Source organism: Mesoplodon densirostris, chromosome 5 (genome assembly GCF_025265405.1).
Source record: "Mesoplodon densirostris isolate mMesDen1 chromosome 5, mMesDen1 primary haplotype, whole genome shotgun sequence".
Classification (NCBI taxonomy): domain Eukaryota; kingdom Metazoa; phylum Chordata; class Mammalia; order Artiodactyla; family Ziphiidae; genus Mesoplodon; species Mesoplodon densirostris.
In genome coordinates, this window is record NC_082665.1 from 83331967 (window position 1) to 83346862 (window position 14896).

The window sequence follows — 14896 nt, forward strand, 5'->3', positions numbered from 1 at the left end:
CCTTGGAGTTCCCCAGTCATGAGACGGAAGAAAGAACCCAGATACAGCAACAGAGACATCAACAGTTTTATCAGATGGGGAAACTTACAAGTCTGAAGCAAAAGGTCCTGGAGTGACACCCCACTGTGTACAGTAGGCAAGACACCACTGCAATCTTCACTGCTCTGGGGAGAAGGAGGCTACCATTTACAGGGGGAATTAACATCAAGTTGGCTCATCAGTAACCAGGGAAACCAGTGCCTGGGACAGGAGGCAAGCATGTAGGCAGTTCCTGATTAAGCCCTATAATTAAGAGGACTGGTTGGTGATGTGAGTGAAGCAGGGACTGGTCGAGCAGGGGGAGTACAGAGAGCACGAGAACAGCCATCTTGAATGGCCTGACGGTACAGCGAGTGAGTCACGAGGAGCTGTTGGTGGTGTCTTGGAGAGAAGCTCTCACGCTCTTCTGAGACAGCATGTTCTTCCCTCCCTTGCTGGGACTCTGAGAGGAAGCCGTGGCCCCAGAAGTTGCTGGTGCCATCTTGCCATCCTCGGGAGAGTGGGCCTCAGGATGAAGGCAGAGATGAGGCACAGAAAGAAGCCAGGTCCTTGAGGATACTACTGACCTGCTGGCTCGCGACCTACCTGAAGCCTGCCCTATCCAGACCTTTCCATTATAGGAACCAATAGGCCCACTTTATTGTTTAAGCCAGCTGAAGCATGCTTTTGCTGCCCCAGTTGAAAAATTCCTAACGGATTGCTGAGGCAGGTACTACTGCAGGAACCAAAGAGCTATAAGGCTGCCCATGGGGGTCTGCTCATGCCAGGGACAGGGAACACCTCCGCTGCCTCTAACCTGAGAAGACCATATTGGTAGCTTCCACCAGCGTCAGGCTGAACCAGGTGGTGGAGGGACACCCTTCCCCCAACGACTCCCAGCCTGGCTGTGGACCTTCTCCAGCCACAGGGGCCAAGCCAGGCCGTGAGCCCAGATGAGAAGTGACCTGCCCAGGCTGGACGGCTGTCAGCTGCACTCGCTCAGGCTCTACTCTAAGAAGAGCAGATTCAGGAGGAGTGTGAGGGAGAAAAGACCCTGCTAGAGGAGAAGGAATCCCTAAGATAGAGACTGGAACCCGGGCCATGGCTCAGAGGAGGATCCAGGGTAGCACCACTGGGGTGGATGGGATCTCGCAAAGGCCCGAGTACCCTTATTGGCAAAATTTTCTCTCCCCGTGGAGGCTTGGAGAGCAAAGTCTATGTCAGTAACTAGAAAAAAACGAAGACGTCCCCTATTTGTACGTGAGTTTATGTGCCATTACACGTGATGTAATACCACAACTTCTCCTTTCTGGATACTGACGTTGGCACAGAACATCTCTAAGGACAGTCAGGAGCTGCTAACAGTGGAAGGGAGCTGGGGGCAGGAGGGGCTAACTCAAACTGTAACTCTTTTGGTTCCTTTCTGTTTTCCTTTGCAGATGGCACAGCGGCTCAGAGCTCAGACCTGGAGCCAGGCTGCCTTGTTTGAAGCGCAGCTGCACCCGTGTGAGCTGAGGCCAGCTGCTTCACCCCCGCCCCATGCCTTGGGGGTATATCCTCCCTCACAGAGTCGTTGGTGAGGCTCACGTGCCCTAATATCTACACATAAGTAAAGCACTTCACAGTAATGGCTATGATTGCGATTATTGTTATTAACTTTAAAAAGTTAGGTGTAAGCTTTTTTTTTTAACGCATTTATTTGGCTGTGCCGGGTCTTAGTTGCGGTGTGCAGGATTTTAGTTGCGGCATGTGGGCTCTTGGTGGCTGCATGCGGACCTAGTTCCCTGACCAGGGATCGAACCTGGGCCCCCTGAATTGGGAGCACAGGGTCTTAACCACTGGACTGCCAGGGAAGTCCCTGGGTGTTATCCTGAAAAGAATTCAATCAGCTGTGGATTTCTTTTCACAAATGATGAGAAGAGATAGTAGGGACTAAAAACTGCTGGGTCATTATATAAAATCTTAGCTATTACTTTTAGCCTTCTTTTTTTTTTTTTTCCTTTTTTTTTGCGGTACACGGGCCTCTCACTGTTGTGGCCTCACCCGTTGTGGAGCACAGGCTCCGGACGCGCAGGCTCAGCGGCCATGGCTCACGGGCCCAGCTGCTCTGCGGCATGTGGGATCCTCCCAGACCGGGGCACAAACCGGTGTCCCCTGCATCGGCAGGCGGACTCTCAACCACTGTGCCACCAGGGAAGCCCCACTTTTAGCCTTCTTAATCTCATCTTTTATTGGAGCTATTGGCAAGTCAGAAAATGTGACTCTCTATTGCTTTTTTATTCTTCACCGACCTAGGTGAAGGTTGGTGGAATTGGGAGATATGGATAATCAATCCTTGACTATTGAAAGCTGCTTAACCGTAGCTCAGGTGTGACGGAGGTGATCCTTATCTCCAAGCCGTGGAACTAGAAATGCTTGTGGAGAAAAGCATTGTGCAGCTCACCTGGTTCTTTGGGTTTGCATCTAGCATGCTCGAAGTGACCTCTTGCCTTTCGTTTTGGTTCACCCTGCAAACCTGCACATTTTCCATGCTGTATCCATGGCCCACAACGTCTCTCCTGAAACCCCTGGAGGGAGACACTTGACTGGTGATGGAAGAACAGAAGCCCTGCTCACTCCGTCTGCTGTCCTGACACTTGGCTTCTTTATCTCTCCTTTGAGGGTGCGTGGGACTCATGGGGGAATTCCCCGTGTCCTCAACGCAGGGCCCATGAGCTCCCTGAGGCTCACACTGGCTGCAGCAAGTCCCCAAAGATGGCCTTTTGCTTTGGGAACAAGACCAGTGGAGCTTTCAGTGTCATGCCCACACCCCGCCAGACCCTCAAGGGCAAGGCAGAGGCTTCAGTGCCAAGGGCACTAGATGTAGGTCTAGGTTGCGGTGGGACAGCTGACAATTGTTTTCTGAATCTGTGAGGGCAAGGAGAGAGCATTTCTAGCTGAATCTAGTGAGACTTACACAACTGGAGACAAGGTTCTTTCTAAAAGAGATGTGAGGGACTTCCCTGGCAGTCCAGTGGTTAAGACCTCACTTCCAATGCAGGGGGTGCGGGTTTGATTCCTGGTCAGGGAGTTAAGATGCCACATGCCTCACAGCCAAAAAACCAAAACATAAAACAGAAGCAGGGGACTTCCTTGGTGGAGCAGTGGTTAAGGATCCGCCTGCCAATGCAGGGGACACGGGTTCGAGACCTGGTCCGGGAAGATCCCACATGCCGCGGAGCAACTAAGCCCGTGCGCCACAACTACTGTGCCCACGCACCTAGAGCCCGTGCTCCGCAACAAAGAGAAGCCACCGCAATGAGAAGCCCGTGCAGCTCAACGAAGAGTAGCCCCCGCTCGCCGCAACTGGAGAAAGCCCGCGCGCAGCAACAGACCCAACGCAGCCAAAAAAAAAAAAAAAAAAAAAATTAAAAAACCCCAAAAAACAGAAGCAGTATTGTAACAAATTCAATAAAGACTTCAAACATTGTCCACATCAAAAAAATTTTTTTTAAAAAGAGATGTGATAGGAAACAAAGTGGTTGCATTTATTCCTTTTAACCGAGGAAAGATTTCACATGACACAGTTTAGGTAGAGAATGACATGGATGTGTTTGGAAGCCTTGAAATCCAAGTGAATACGGTAACCAGCACAATCCAATAGAACTTTCTGACGAAAATGTTCTACATCCACACAGTCCAATATGGTAGCCACTAGCTACAAGTGACTACTTAATGCTTGAAATCTGGTTAGTGCAAAGAACTGAATCTTAAATCATATTTAATCTTAATTGATTTAAATATACATAGCCACTTGTGGCTGGTGATGATCACAGTAGACACATAGTTACAGACAACTGACTTTCACTACAATAATGATTTGGGGAAAGAAAGAGAAAGTAGTATTTTTGGGAGCTGTGTTTCAGACACAATGCTGGATACTTTCTGTAACAGAATTATCTCATTTAATCCCCACAATTTAGAGGGGTAAACTGGGGGCCAGAGAGAGGTAAGTGACTTGCCGAAGGGTGCATCCCTAGAGGGGTCAGGGAAGGGGTTCACACTTAGGTCTGGCCCATTCTTTCTCCAAGCACCATTTTGTATGTGCCACAACACATACAGAGACTCAGGATGGATTGGAGGGGTTTAGGTTACAGCAACAAAGCTAATTAAGGCCGGAAAATATGACTTTGTTGTTAGGGAAGTTGGGATTATCTTATTTCAAGATAAGAATACTGAAGGAAGCACTCAATCTTTAGTACTAAATTGAAAGATTTAATTTTTGGAAGAGAGTGGCAGGCTGCCTCTGGCACCACTAGTGAAAGTGGCACTTAATTCTGGTTAACATGGGGGCCATGGGAGAATGTAACAAAGTCTTAGTTGTATTGTGGGGGGCACTCTCTCCACATCTCAATAAGCCTGAGTGGACTTAGGTCCCCTTGGGCCAACTCTGGTGCAGGAGGAACTCGACAGCCTTAGGACACTGTGTGAGTAGCATTTAGGCTAACCAGAAACTGGTGGCTTCTAAAGCAGAAGCCTGTACTCAAATTACATGTAGATCTCAGCACTGGTGTTAGCAAAAGCACACAGTGTGGACAGCCTCTCTGCTGGACCACTCTTGAGGCGGAGTTATTGCCAAGCTTGAGCAGATGAAGAGAACTGTTATGCAATTCTCTGCTCCACTTACCTGTGGGCATGAAACAATTCTTTAAAAATCCACCATGTTTCACATTTGAAACTAAAAGTAATTTAGATTGTGTAGCTTTGAGGAAAAAAAGACCACAACACTCCTTCTCTTGCAAAGATTTGACAAGCCCATTTTGACGCACAATTGCCAACAGATAGTTTTATAAAATGTAATGAAGTGAACACAGTCAGTATTGCATGTATAGGATTTTGCAGTTTTCCAAAGTAAGCCCTCATTTTTGGCATGTCACGCTAGTTAAGAACACAACATCACTGTAGACCAGTTATACATATTCTGGTGAACTTGGCATGGGCTTTTGTTTTTCCATCACTCCCTTAAGACAGGATGTTTGCCATTCTGAGAATGAATTAACATTCTGTTCGATGATCTGTAAACTGTGATGTGAAATAAATTACAAATTGGGACTGTTTTAATTTCCCAAGCAAAAAATATTTAAACTTGAAATTATAAAGTTTACTCCTTCCTATTTGAGAATATGCATTACAGAGTGAAATAAAGGAATTTAAAGTGTTTTTTTCCTGGCAATAATCTTAGAAGTTTACAGTCTTCCAAGAAAAATCTCCAGTAGTTGTTAATATTTGTACACCATAAACTTCCTGGAGCAACTGACTTATGAAACTGTTTATGATACTACTGTTCACCAATCAAACTTGCATAGAGTATGTTATCAGGGAAACCAAAACCAACTTCACACGCCACAGAGGAAGGCATCTGCCCACGTACGGCAGCCTAGATAACACAACAATATGTTAGAACACCCACATTCCATTCTGCTTTTCTTTCCCTCCTTACCATTCTTTCCACAGGTACATCACAGGGCATGCATCTAATAGTGAGAACAAAGTGCTGATAAGTAAATCATCTGAGTAATACATAGATAACACAGTTGCCTAGACAATTTATATACATACAGAGGTCCGTTGTGTTTCTTAGAATGTAATGATGCAGTGGGTGGATCTTCAAGGCAGGAAACTATTCAAGATAGGCTGGATTTGTGGTGGGTTTAGAAGAGACAGCAAGTTGGGAGAACATCAAGGGACAGGCCGTTCCAGGCAGAAGGGGTTTCTGAGCAAGCAAACCTGGGGCTGCAGTGAGGCTGGCTGGAGTGGCCAGGGGCTACCTGGGGTAAAGGCAAAAGGTGGAAGACCTGGTAGCCCAGAAATGGGATTTGTTCTTAGAGGTTCCTCAGAAGTTCTGCACACCTAGGCTGAAAAAAGCATACAAGTTGGATCATAGGAATATTCATTTTTGGAAACAAATGTTCGTGCAAAATAGTTTTCATTGGTAATAGAATTATGACCAGGTTTTAGGATAAGGAGCTACTACTGCTGGCTAGAGTGAGATTCTTGTCTTTTGATTCTTAAAGGACAAACAAGTACAGTCTAGCTGCAAAGGGCTCTTGTCTGAGAGGCAGGAGGAATGAGGTCTAGTCGCAGCTCAACCACCCAAGCTGGCTTCAGTCTCTTCTGTGTAAAATGCCAGGCGTGAGATGAACGCAATGATAATCAGAGGGAACTGCCAGTTTGGACCACGGTGGCTGTACCCTCCTTTAGCTGTGCCTACCCAGTGCAGGGAGACTTGCTAAATTGTCTTTTCTTGGGACTAACCTCAGTGACATCTTCCCACCTTCTATAAGAAGCCCTGTGCCCTCTTACTAGCATGCAAGTATCACATACTTTTGGTTTAAAAAATCCATCCCCCCCCCACATCAATGGTTTAATGGATGGGCCTATCATCTGAGTTCAACAAAACAACTGAATGTTTGAAATTTGGTAAATGAGATGACTCAGATTTGAAATGGTGAGTAAACTGATGTAGCAGTCAGGAGAGTCTGGGTTCCCTGCAATAATGAATATGCCAAAATCTCAGGGCTTAAAATAGCAAAAGTTTACTTGCCGTTCTCACTATGAGTCCATTACTGGGTTGGCTGGGGGCCAACCAGGGGCAAGCTGATGGAACAGCTTCCTCAGGAGCCTGTTCCTTGCTGTGGCTGAGAGCAGAGACAACTGTCCTCAGGCTCATGAAGTTCCTGCCAGAAGTGACATGTCACTTCTGCTCACCTTTTATGGGCCAAAGCCCATCACATGGCCAGGCCTAACTTCTTCAGAGGGTGGGAAGGTACAGTATCATTACGTTCCCCAGGAGGTAGGGAGCTGAAAGTATTGGGAACAGCACAAATGCCTACCACCACGTAAGTGCCAGGAGAGGCCCAACTTCATCATGAGTCTTTTGTATAACGTTATTCTTCTGCTAGGCCTGCCCTAACAAAATGCCACAGACTGGGTAGATTAAATAGCAAACATTTTTCTCACAATTCTGAAGGCTAGAAGTCTGAGATCAAGGCTTGGCAGTACTTGTTTCTTCTGAAGCCTCTCTTCTTGGTTTGTGGATGGCCGTCTTCTCTGTGTCCTCACATGGTCTTCCCTCTGTGCCTGTCTGGGTCCTAATCTCCTCTTATAAGGACACCAGTCATATTGGACTAGGGCCCACCTTAATGACTTCATTGCACCTTGTCACCTCTTTAAGGTCTGGGTGTTAGGACTGAATTTGGGGTGAGGGGTGGGTGGAGCACAATTTATCCCATAACAGATATCATGTTAAAATTGGGGCCTGTCTCGTTAACTGGGGCTATGACAAAGCTAGGAGTATACAGAACTTTTGGATACATCTTATCCCTATACTTGGTGCCAAAACTCTAATGAAATAAAACTTCTGCAAACAAATTATTTCTTGCTATGACCTTTAAGACAGATGCTGTGATTAGAATTAAAAAAAAATTTTTTTTAAGAAATTTAAATTCAATGGCAGGCCTGTAGAGAAAGTTTCCCTAATTCATCGAACACCCTAAACTCTTTCTGAGCTTATTAGATAGTACTGATTTAACTTTTTACTGGCTTAGTAATTCTCTTGTGATAGGTATATGGTAGAAAACCACAGACCAGTTAACTCTTATTGAATACTTCCCTGCTATTAGACACTGACCTAGGCTAGGGATTCTCAAACTTGCCTATATATCAGAATCCCAGTAGGTCTGGGATGGGCCTGAGGTTTTGTATTTCTACCAAGCTCCCAGGTGCTTCTGGTACTGCTGCTTCGGGTCCAGGGACCAGGCTTCAAGCAGGGCTGGATTAGGAAGCTGTGGCTGGAGTGAGGCAAAACCAGCTTCACATGCCTTCTCATCTGGGTGCCTGTGTTGGGGGGCGCTGGGAGCTACCAGGTTAATGTAGGTACGCACACTGGCACCTTCCAGGCACTGGCAGACAACAAGCCAGGGAGAATCATCTAACCAGGACCAGCTCTTCTGTGTTTCTTCATCACTGCACAAACCATGTAACTGACCTTCCTCACTCTGCACGAGGCCTGCCTCCTCTTGGCTCACTTTTCAGTCATTCTGGTTTTGTTTTTAGAACAGAGTGTCCTGGTAGAACATTCTTTTTAACAGCTATGCCAACTCCACCAGTCTTGAGAAAGAAAAGGACTTACCCAAATCCTTTTTCCATTTCCAACAGTTCTGTTGTCACAAACAAAAATTCCTTGGGCCCAGGGTTAACTTCGACCAGTTCTGCTTTGGGCATCACGGAGCTCCCTGCCGAGACACAGCATGGCAGCCTGTACTCGCTCTCTTCTTGACATCCCTGCCCTCCTACTGGGGCTGCAGGCTCTGGCCCTGCCATTAGGACTGGTGGTTTTTAGTTTCCCAAGGAGCAGGGACAGCCAGGGAGGTGACAAGTGTATATGCCCAGAGGTGGCTGAGGCAGACACTGTTCTCTGCCTACCCAATATCCGTTCTTCTTTTCTTCCTTACTAAGCAGATCCCAGTGTTGTTCAGGGTGGCAATGTGTCCCGTAAATGCTGTGGCAATGCCCTTGCAGCCAGCAGTAGCTGTGTGACCCAGTACTGACCAATGACATCCAAGGAGTTTCTACATGGGGCTGCCAGGAATGGCTTTTAAAAGGGGTCTGGCACAGCTGGGGTGTTCTTATGCCCTTCCCTTTCCCTTTTTTTCCTTCCTGGAATTCAGGTGCAAGGCTTGGAGTTGCAGCAGCCACTTTGCTACAAGAGCTTCACACTGAGGAAGTTAGAGCAGGAAGAAAGAAGGAGGCTGCCTCTTTCATTGCGGAGCACAGGCTCCGGACGCACAGGCTCAGCGGCCATGGCTCAAGGGCCCAGCCGCTCCGCGGCATGTGGGATCTTCCTGGACCGGGGCACGAACCCGTGTCCCCTGCATCGGCAGGCGGACTCTCAACCACTGCGCCACCCGGGAAGCCCGAGCCTGCCTCTTGAATGACTTCCCTGCAGCTGCTGATCTCCAGACTTCCTCTTCTGTGAGAAAACAAACCCCTTACTCAGCGGGGCCTCTGTCGGGTCTCTGGTTACTCAGTTACCCGTGAGGGCTCTGCCGCAGGCAGCGTGGTGTCTGGGAAGGAAAAGAAGTGATTGGGAAAGGACATGCGCATGCTCCCTGCCACTGATGATGATGATGAGAAGTGGTAACCACCATTTCCTGAGCACTTACTGTAGCTCAAGCACGATGCCAAGCCCAGGACACACAAAACCCTGGAGTTGAAAGGAATCTCAAGCAACATCCAGCCTCACCCTTTCCCCTGTGGCTGGCAAACTTGGAAGTGGTGAGGGGGTGGAGGACTTGCATGGGAGCTGGGAGCCGAGCATTCTGTATAGAAAGGATAAATCATGTCTCCCAGTTTCCAAATGTATCAAGACACGGTTGTGATTAATGTAATAGAATAATATATATAATAGAATAATATATATTAATATGTAGAATGATATATAATATATATTAATATAATAAAAGCATCGCTGAATGCAGGTGTTGTGACCATGATGAATTTTCTGGTGCGTGTGTGTTTAAAGGGTTTTCATACCCCAGGAATCATGACCACCTCCTCACGCAGACCTGCCCTGTGCTGTTCCTTCTCCTGAGAAAGTTCCCTGGGAATCTCAGGGCCTTTCTTACCTTGAGTTCAGCCCTGCCTCTGGCTAAGTTCTACCACTGATCTGGTCCACATGAGGGCAGTTGAGAATAAGCCCCTCCAAATATTTGGAAATCAGCAGTCGTATGTCCTGGTACCTCTTACCCCATTGTCACCTCGACCTAGGGTGACAGCTTGTCCTGGTTTGCCTAGGATTATCCCAGCTTTAAAACTGAAAGCTCTGGGACTTCCCTGGTGGGCCAGTGGTTAAGACTTCAGCTTCCAGTGCAGGAGGTGTGGGTTCGAACCCTGGTCGGGGAGCCAAGATCCTACGTGCCTTGTGGTCAAAAACCAAAACATAAAACAGAAGCAATACTGTAACAAATTCAATGAAGACTTTAAAAGTGGTCCACATCAAAAAAAATCTTTTAAACAAAACAAAACCCTGAAAGCTCTGTGTCTGGAAACCTTCTCAGTCCTGGGCAAATCAGGATGGTTAAGGGCCTAACCCGTACCTGTCTACCCTTTTTCAGGCTAAGCAATGTGTTTCCTAAAATGTTGGTAGTAGAATGAGGTGTCTCCTCCCATCCTGTTCCTCCTCTCTGGCACACTCCAGCTTGTCAATGTCACTCATAAAATGCAGCACCTGGAACCAGAGACAATAGTGTTGAGTTCAGCAGACCTGTCAATGCAGTCAATCTGTAACCAACTGTACAACCATTGGCCCATAACGGTACACGTGGTCAATTAAAACCATATAGGGCTGGGCTTCCCTGGTGGCGCAGTGGTTGAGAGTCCGCCTGCCGATGCAGGGGACACAGGGTCGTGCCCCGGTCCGGGGGGATCCCACATGCCGCGGAGCGGCTGGGCCCGTGAGCCATGGCCGCTGAGCCTGCGCGTCCGGAGCCTGTGCTCCGCAACCGGAGAGGCCACAACAGTGAGAGGCCCGTGTACAGCGAAAACAAACAAACAAAAAAACAAACCATAGGGCTTATTTCCCTCAAGTCTGGTTTCCCTGCTCACACCCTGGATTTGGCAATTGGCTTTTTCGAACTAATGGCAGTTTGTTTTTTAATTTATTCTAGTTTAACATTTTGGCTTGGGCCCAGGCATCATTCTTGTTCAGGTGATGTGAATTGTGAGCATGTAGCGTCTCTTATTGGTGGTCTCACCCCTGCGTGCGACTTCTGAATATTTGGTAAACACTTCTTCTATGTTCTCATCCAATTGTTGATTATGTTTGACAAAGAGCCCTGGGGCACAGCACCGAGACATACTTTTAGAGTAACAACAAGCTGTCAGTCAATAATCTGTAGTTTTCTTGTTCAGCCACCTAGGAATCCATCTCACTGTGTTTTGGCCCTTGGGGGTAAACCACAATGACTTTGAGCATATGCTCCTGAAAAATAAAGATACTTTAGGGGCTGAAGCCTTTCCCAAAAAGGCAAGGGTGTCACCAGGTCAACCCCACCTGAATGAGCACAGATAGTTGAGGCACTGACCCTATAATTACGTGGGCGGTTTACTCCCTGCAAAGCCCTAACGGTCAATTGACTCCCTTTGGTCACTGACAGGTCTTTGAGTCTCCTCCTCTCACCAGAAATTATTTCGTAACCCCCTGGGGAGTTCAGATCGATTTGCTTAGTATTCCAAGATTTTATTCTGTCACATAAAGAAATTGGTACCGTGGGATATATTATACTTTCAAATGTATCCTCTTAGAACTTGTGTTTTAACTTTTCTATTCCTCTACCTGTTCCTATAACCTCGATTACAACTGAGCCATGGCCTACAGAGAAATGCCCGGGTCTTAAATATGCAGTTCCAAGAGTTTTGACAAATGTATGGATCCACATAACGAGCACCCCAATCAAGATACAGAGCATGTCCATCACCCTAGGAAGGTCCCCTCCTTTACCCTTCACACAGTCTAAGGCTCTAATAACATGGCAACAGATCTTAGACACCATGCAAATATAATTAAGGTGGAGTAAATAAGCTATAAAAATAAAATTAAGAGATATACATGATTTGAATGTCCCTCCTACATTCAACTGTCCCTCCAGTTTAGAATGTCCCTCCCTCTCCATGGGGCAAGGTAGCCAAGTGTTTACTACATTGTTTCCCCACAATTCCCATTGCATAATTTTTTTCAAATAGCTCAATATGTCATAACAATTAAAGCATTTATTCTGTGTTGTAACTTGTAGTTATTTAACAAATAAGTATATAAAATTGAATCTGTCTGGACATGAGTGTCATTAGGTATGTAAGGACCAATGTCATGATAATTGATTGGCAGAATTGACCCATGAAGCCTGCAGCCAGCAGAGGTGCAGGAGTGGGTGCCGGCTGGCCTCCACCACTGGTTTGTGTTGGCTGCTGTTTAAGGAGACCTGCATTTGCAAGCGCATCGTTGACTGCTGTGGCTGACACACCTGCAGGTGTCTGGTGAATGTGAGTGATTGGTGGGGCCTGGCTTTGCAAATAGTGAAGACTTCTTTTGTTGCCAGAGAGGAACTGGACTGGCCCATTCATCACAAGTGCACAGAAGATAACTCTCTGTAATACTACCTCGTAAAGAGTGTGGAAATCGTAAATCGTGAAACATTTATTATGATGGTGACGTTAGGAAAACTCTGGGAAGTTCTTTAAATCGGAGAGCAAATTACGCTTTAGGAATCCTGTCTCAGGTTCAGCTTTGGTGTTTTTGCCCAGCTATGGTTAGATACTACTCACGTCACTGGGTAGAAATGAAGAAATATTAGCAGTAACATCAGTAATAACCACCACCATTATGACAGCAATAGCAACCCTTACTGTCTGCTCACGGGCTGGATGCTGTGTTGCGGAGCTTATGTAAATCCTATTAACTAATTCCCACGGCTGCACCATTTATAGATGAAGTAATTGGAGTCAGACAGGTTAAGTAACTTGCCTAACAGGGCTACACCACATTAACAGCAGCATTTGTACTAGTCAGTGTCCCAGGGGAGAACAGATGGCCAACTTAAATTGGGCGATCAGAAGTGAGTATACATAAGGTGTGGGCGGGGTTTAAGGAAACCATAAGGGCTACTAACAGTGGGGCCCTTGGACCCCTAAGCCAGTGGAGCAGAGAAGAAAGCTGGGGACAGTGAGGCTGTGTGGAGAGGGCTCTTTCAGGAGCTGCGGTCTTTGGTTGAGAGTCACAGTCAGTCATGGGGACATCCACGGATACGGGGAGGATAGATGCTCTGACCTCAGAGCACTTGCCTGCCTCCACTCCACTGGGCTCTCTGTTGATAAACCCAGTGGAAGCAGGTGGTGGAGCCCCGCTGACGTAGTCGAGTATTGGTATTGAAAACTTCTTTCAGTCTATGCATTGCTTTTTTCACTTCATGTATGCTGAATTTTGTTCTACATATGTTTTACACTTTAATGTAATCAGAGTTAGATTTTCTTTCATGGTTTGTGCTTTTATCTCATTGAAGAAATTCCTTTCCTACTCAGATGTCATAAAAATAGGCTCTTATTTTCTTCTATATGTGTTAAGATGTTGTTTTCCGCATTGGGTCTCTAGTATCCATAATTTTGTATGTGTGGGTGAAAAAGTGATTTCCCCCCCCATCAATAGCTAGTTGTCCCAGCATCATTCACTGGTCTAAACTGTAATGCCACCCTTGTCATGAATGGGGTTTTCACACATGTGGGGACCTGCATGTAAATGTGTTCCTTGGTTGATTTGTCTATCTGGGCTTGTTATTTTACAGACACCTGGCACTCGTTATTTTAGTGTCTCCTTCTTAGTAAGTTATATTATCCAGAAGTGTGAGTCACCATCTCCTTCTCTTCTTCGTCCTTCTTCAATTTTTTTCTTAGCTGTACTTTTCCTTTTGTTACTTGCTATTAATCTGAGAATGAACTTGACAAGTTCCATGAAAAAAATTTGTTGGGGTTTTGTCTGGAATTCCATGGCATTTATTGATTAATTTGGAGAGAACTGACTTATTTAAAATATTAAGTTTTGGGGAATTCCCTGGTGGTCCAGTGGTTAAGACTTGGTGCTTTCACTGCTGTGGGCCTGGGTTCCATCCCTGGTCGGGGAACTAAGATCCCACAAGCCGCAGGGCCCGGCCAAAAATAACCCAACAGAACGAACAAACAAAAATATTAAGCTTTGCCATTTGTGACTGTGGTAGATATGTCTACTTGTTTAGGTGTACTTCATTTTCATGTCCTTCATTATAATTTGATAATTTTCCCTGGATCATGTACTATTTTTGTTAGAATTTTTTTCCTAGTTTAATACCTGGTGGTTTTGTTTTGTTTTGTACTAAGATTGGAAACTTCTTTTTTATTACATTTTTTATTAGTGACTCTTGTCTAAATACTTTTGTTTTTTTATCTGTTGATCTTTTATATTTAGCAATCTGTTAAAATGTCATATTAGGTATAATAGTTTTAAAGAATCTCTTAGATTTTCTATGCTGTGGTAGGCAAAAGTCTAAGAAAGTCCCCAAGATTTTCACCTTCTGATATACACCCCCATGTAATCTCCTCCACTGAGTGTGGCAAGATCTGTGAATATGGTGGAATAGTCACTCCCTTGAATAGGTTATTTTATTCGGCAAAGATGATGGGATAGTCACTCCCATTACTGTTATATCATACAAGACTCAGTCTTAGCCCATGGAAAGGAAAGACTCTCCTGGAGGCTTTGAGTAAGTACACTGTCATAGTGTGGGGCATGTGGTAAGGGACTGCGGGCAGTTTCTGGGAGCTGAGAGCAGTTCCCAGACGATCAAGGAGATGGAAACCTCAGTCCTACAACCACAGGAATTTAATTCTGCCAACAACTGCATGAGCTTGGACGAGGACCCTGAGCTCCAACTGAGAATAGAAACAGGGTGCCACCTTGATTTCTGCTTTCTGAGACCTTGAGCAGAGAACAAAATTCTACTGAACTATGAGGTAATAAGTGTGTACTGTTTGAAGCTGCTCTACTTGTGATAATTTATTACCCTGCAACAGAAAACAAATACATACATAAACAATTATATTGTCTGCAATTAATGGTAAGACTTTTTTCTTCCTTTCCAACCATTAAACATTTTATATTCACCTCTGGTCTTACTGTGGGTGCTGAAACCTTGGGTTAAATAGAAGAGCTGATATTGAAAATCCCTGAATTTTTCTTGATTGTGAGGAAACATTTCCAATGTTTCATTATTTAGTATAATGTTTGCTGTAATTTCTTGGAGGACATCTTTTATGA

At 45.7% G+C, this 14896-nt stretch overlaps 1 long non-coding RNA gene across 2 annotated transcripts in view; it reads right to left on the reverse strand.

The window, feature by feature from the left end:
- Window positions 1-3532: 3532 nt before the first annotated feature.
- The window catches only part of LOC132490670 (uncharacterized), a 54942-nt gene continuing 43578 nt past the window's right edge, over window positions 3533-14896 (reverse strand). The window contains exons 3-5 of one of the 2 annotated variants that reach the window (XR_009532589.1): window positions 10155-10285; window positions 8189-8291; window positions 3533-5912 (exon numbers count right to left, since the gene is read on the reverse strand). This is a non-coding gene — a long non-coding RNA (uncharacterized LOC132490670). Of the gene's footprint in view, window positions 5913-8188; window positions 10286-14896 lie in introns of both variants that reach the window. The other variant, XR_009532588.1, reaches the window with a different exon arrangement.